Here is a 6,000-nt window from a genome sequence, read left to right on the forward strand (position 1 = left end):
GGTGAAACAACCCAGGCTATACTCTGAATTCTAGGCCACTCCTGAGACTTAGCCCACTCTTGCCCTCTGAGGTAGTGTTCCCTCGACCTGAGCTCTGGTTCCTAGAAAAGCTTGCTCATACTGGGCCAAGGAATGCTCTGAGAATGTTCCTGGGGCCCTTCTAAGGACAACAAATGTCCCAGCAAAGCACAAAGACAGCAAAGGTGCATATATATATATATATATATATATATATATATATGCTTTGTTTTCATGTTGTTAACTGTCTAAAACATATGCTGGGAACTGTGAATGTTTGAATATCAGATTTATTAGAGAATATTGGCATATACTGAGAGAATGGCAAGCCTGAGGCGTTTCTTGGATTGTGACTCATTCTGTTTTCCATTTCAGCAGCTCCAGGTTTATTTTGGTGCCTTAACCAAAGATTTTGTATCTGTTTAACTCTTTTAATTATAAGCTTTCTAGTTTACTTCAAATGTTTTAGTAAAAGAGAATTAAAAGACTAGAGAACATATCTATTGAGGACCTTCTGACTAAAGTATCACTATGGTTGTCTGAACACTGAGATCTGGTAGACCAGGGTTGTTTTTCTTTATATATAATTTCTAGCAAGACAGCTGGGCTTTTTGTGCTGTATTGTCTTTATCTGTCTAACTCATTACCATTTGTTTTTGTGTGGGAATGAAATGCAGTTTTGTCAAGCTCATGTTTATTAATCCTGTGAAGCATATTAGGGAACTCATTTGCCTTTATAAGTGCCCAGTGTACCATTGAAAATCTGGTTAGCATGTACTGCACAATACTGTACACATCACTTCCAGCTGTATCATGAAAATTCAAAACTTTTTGATAGACTCTCCTTTTCTCTCAAAATAATTTTATAGTCCACATCTTGGTGACATTGTATGAGTATCCAAATTCTCAGGAACAGTAATTTAAATCTTTTCAACCACTTAGTTTGCTTCCCTGGTATACCCTTTGCTTCTTGAACTGATGTGTAATAAGGAAAAGCACTGTTCAGCATATTTGGTAGGAAAAGCTATGAGAAGTGCAAAAGCTGTTTTAAATACAATCTGCCTGTTGCATATAATGAGGTGGATGTAACTTGCATTTTCTCAGTGAGTTTGAAAATAAAGTACAGACTCAGGGATCACCACGAAGTCTCATGAAAAAGCAGTATACCAGGATGTTAAGTGCTTTTTCCCTTGCTCCAGTAGAGATATATTTTGCCCAGTCCTTGATTTGAAGTTGATCAGGTCAATGGCATGGGCAGGGTCAAAAAAACCATCACTCTTTTCCTAGCTTGCTGCGTGCCTATTGATAGCCTTCTTCCTATCCCATTGATAGGAAGCAGATGAGTGCTTTCAGTGCTGAGTTGTTTCCTGTGATGATTGTTAACGCTGAAAGGAAAGCTGATGTGTAAACGGGCATGGAGGAGTCCATTACTGCCCACGAGTGCACAGGATAAAGCACAAGTCTGCTGAGAACTGTTTCAAGTAGAAATAGCACGGCAATCCTAGGGCCAGGAATTCTGCACATTGACTGGGATGTATTTCATTTGAGAATGCGCAGTCTGCATCAGAAGACCTCTTGTGATAGGCTGACAAGGAGGGATCTTTAAAAAATAAATAAGAATACAGTTGCAGAACCAGGGCTGTGCTGTGCAGTCTGTCTCTCTAATTAGGTGTCAGAAGGAAAAGGAATTCACTTTTGCCTGTTGTACATGGTATTATTCTGATAATTTTACAAATACCATTTTGAGGCAGGCCTGTGAGAAAATGTCTTTTCTTTCCATTTTGTTCCACTCAGAGACATTATTTCCAGATCACTGTGACATGAAAGAGAATGTGTTTACACAGTAGTACAGAGTGCCTCAGACAGAACATAGCTGAGGGCAATGTAATATGGAGAAAGATGCCTCATAAATTCCATCCCATTTCATGATCCATCCAGAAAAGGTGGTTTTGTTCAGACACTGATCAAACACCAGCTGTCATCATGTAGGCAAGAATGATTAACAATAGACAATGAGAGCATTTACCCAGAGCTCACCAAGGAGTGGGCGGTGGGCAAAAAACTAAAGAAAAATTCAGTAACAGAGCTGAAGCCTGACATGATTAACAAAAGCATGTTTTTGTAATAAGTATGTCCTTAATAGCCAAAATAATTTGCTGCTTAGCAAGTGCTGTGTACAAGCCAGTTGGGCAGTGGGTAACAGTGCCCAAACATTCCTGGTTTGCTGAGAAGTGCCACATGCCTTTTCTGTGTGCAATGTTTGAAGATGTTGCAAAGTTATTGTCCCTGTAACATTTGCAAATGTGACTAACAAATAAAGAATTAGAAGAGTACAGTGCTGGCTGTGCCATTCTTCCCACTGACAGACTCACTCTCTCTTATCAGCCCTGGCAGCATCTGTGCTCTGGGCATCCAAGTCTTGATGGCTGCAAGAAAGCTGACAGTATAGCAAAAGAAGGTAAGCAGCACAGCTCAAGCTGGAGTGGTAGAGAATGTGTAAGAATGAAAGAAAGGAAAGGAAAAAGTCTCATATCAAAGCAGTGTTGCTTTTTCTCTTTAAACATTACACAAATCTCCACAAAAACCCTCTACAGCAGGAGTTTGTAGAACACAGTCTCGATGGAGAGGAGTGTTGCCATTTGTGTACGCTGTCTCCAGTGGCTCTTACACACACAGTCCAAAAGAAGTTGAGTGCTGCCCAAGTTTTATGTTTCCCAGGTACAGAAGTTACAAGAACTATGAATCTTATCTGAGTTTTTATCTCAGCGTGCTTGGCAGAGAGAAGGGGGCTTGGCCTTTGGACTCTGCACATAACTAAGCCAAATACTTCATGTCAGCTCAAGTTCAGGAAAAGAAAAGAGAGACATTCAGCACAAAAATTGTTTGCATTCTGGGGCCGACCTTTTGCAGGTGGAAATCAGGGTGGCTAATTCTTTTGAAAACCTGAGGAATGGAGAGGTTGAAAGGCTGCTAGCACCTATCCCTATTCTTTGCTATGTGGACAGACTTATTTGGTCTGATTTTTCTGTGAGGAGCATTTTAGAAGATACTGAAGTAGAAATCCATAGGATAAAGGGTTTTTTGTGAAAGAAGTTGTGGTTTATTAGTTGTATAATGCAGTAATTGAGGTTAATTACTGAAGCAATATTTGTTCCTCTGTTAACAGTCAAAGAGTGAAAATATGCTGTTAAAATCAGTGTTTAACGTTCCTTACATTCACACTGACTTTCAGAGCAGGCTGTCAGTTCTGCCAGCATATCAATTAAGGCCACTGAGTACCTGTGTGCAGCACCTCTTTACAGTTTGAGTGGAGAACCAGGGAGACATGTGGTAACTAAAGCAGAAACTCAAGCCCAGGTGGTTTCTGGGCACAGGGCAGCAGTGAAGTCCTGCATTACAAGAAACATCCATCACTGAATTCTGGCTGTGGACAGTAGGGGAAAGGAAAAAAGCATTTAGCACTTTTTCCATCAAAATGTGCCTAGGTGTGCCCACCTAGGTTAATAGTCTAGTAGATGGACTTTGGAATTAGTGGTCTATCAAAGTCCAGTTCCCTTGCTACTAGCCGTTCTCACTGCTAAGGGATACTGGTGGTTTTTAAAGAGCTCTGGCTGTAGAGCTCAGGTTAGATAACAATTATGGTAACATCTGTCTGGGTGGATGGTTGGTTAAGCATTTCAATTGCATTCACAGATCAGAAATCAAAATTGAGAAGTCAGTCCATTCATTCAGGAAAGGCAGTCCCTCTGTCTATGGATCCCATCTACCAGCTCAACTTTGCAACCATAATAGAAGCCCTTTTATGACTCAAGCAATGCACTGCACACTTTTGTGACAGGCATGCAATTGTTTTGGGTATGCCAATAGATAAATAAAGATAATTTGTGACCAGATAAGAGAGATGTAAGTATTGTTTGATAGGAGCTGGCCAAGTGCTGACTTGCAGCATGGTTATTAATTAGGATTAACTCTGAAGACTTAAAAAGAAATATTCAGCCACTGCCAGGAAATCAGAGTGGCAGATACAGGGGTGGCTGTTGTGGTTCCTGGTTCCTCTGCACTGATTTAAGAGATCCCTTATTTTTACTGGTGGGGTTAAAGTGTCATTTTGTGGAATGTTTGTTTGTCATTTTGTGGAATTTTAAAAATGTTTTTTATTTTTTTCGTGTGGTTGTGTGACACCATTCACACCTAAAGTTTTTTTATCTGTGATTTGATAGATTTTACTCATAGGCATCTTGGATATTGGTTTCTTGTTACTCCAGCTGTTTTTATTTGGCTGAGCCATTTTGGGTGAAAAACCCTCATCTCATATATTTTTGGTAAAACTAGGTCTTTTTAAAATTTTCAGCGAGGTGGTAACAACAAGATTATTTGTCTTGTGTGCCAGTAAAAACCAAAATATCCTCTTCTTCCCTTATGTTGGCTGGTTATTTCCCTGTGATTTTCAGGCTTTAATTTCCAGCCTGAGGCTGAAAAAGCCAAGAACACAGAATCCACAGCTTATTTATAGAGTGGTTCTGCTAACCACAACGGCATTGTACAAAGGTATACAGCACTGCAGACTGTTCTAATTCTTGGAACTATTAATATATACTGACTGCAAGGCTATCTACTTTGCAAATTATGGATATTTTAGCTGGATATATACCAGCTCAGCTAAACCATATAATAGTTTTTTTGGATGAGAATAAATGAATAGGAGAAGCTAGATACCACAAGTATTCTAATAATACTGTGCATCATTATTATATTATTTTAACTTACAGAGGCAGCTTACTGTACTTTTTTTTGTTTAAAAATTTAACAGGAGGATTTTCTTAGACTGGGAATTTGTTTTCCTGCTAAAAACAAGGGAGACAAACTATGCCCAGTCCTACTTGAAACATCTTTAGGAACAATGATAATTAAAAATATGAAGTAAACCAAATATGCTGTTCAAAATGCTGCCTTTCACAGAACCAGCAGAATTGTCAGTACTATGGCTTTTACACCTGGGTGCCAAGATTTCCTCTTGGCCAGTTTCTTAGTATCTTGTTTACAGCCTTTTGTCACCATGCAAGGAAAAAGTGAAAGCTTATTGTTCCTAATTCCTTGTTAAAAGGAAGAAAACATAATTGTCTTTACAAGGGCTTTCCCTCTGTTTCATTGCAGAACATCAATCTAGAACTTTGTTGTCTCGCAGCAAAAAAGTATATTATATGTGTTTCATTTTTTTCCCCAGTTTTATAAAGTGGAGAAACATGAAGTGTGTTTTGGGACAGCTTTTAAAAAGTAACCTATTTTTTTTTAAGTAGCCAATATTGGAAATGGAAATGGATTTCTGTAGGTATGAAGCATGCCAAATACTAGTGCCTAGTCTGATTTTGTATTTCTGTTTACTTTATCACTGGCATGCCACTGTTTTTTAAAATTACCTTGTGTCCTGCAGGATAAGATAGTAACATACTTCCCTTTGGCTTTCAAGCTGTAATTAAATTTGGCTTAGTTTACCATTTTAAAGAGGAGAATTCCCTACACAGTTCTCTGTATCATGAATAAACACTGATTCCTGTTTATTCATACTGAGAGATCTGTTAGTATTTTATTATACTAACATCTGTACTTGAAACAAAGCGCATCCATTAAAAAAAAAATCTATGAATGAATAGATGTGTAGCTGGGTTTATGGAATATTAAGCCAATGAAAACCTCAAAGGTAAACAATCTGTGAAACCCACCTGAGCTTATCTAATTAACACTCTGAAAAATGTGAACATGTCAGGAGAAGTATTCCTGTATGTTTTGACACATTTCTTTGTTCTTCTACCCATCAAGATACAATCCCTACACAATACAAGTCCGGGTGTTGTTTAATGTCTGGGTAACTGAGAATAGAATAAGGGCTACACTGCCCTTATATTCTGTTTATATGTTTTATATCTTGGATCTCTCAGGAATGTGCTGCAACCCCTGTCTAGCCAGCTTAGGTAGGCTGCTTTC

The sequence above is a fragment of the Sylvia atricapilla genome, chromosome 5 (genome assembly GCF_009819655.1).
Source record: "Sylvia atricapilla isolate bSylAtr1 chromosome 5, bSylAtr1.pri, whole genome shotgun sequence".
Taxonomy (NCBI): Eukaryota; Metazoa; Chordata; class Aves; order Passeriformes; family Sylviidae; genus Sylvia; species Sylvia atricapilla.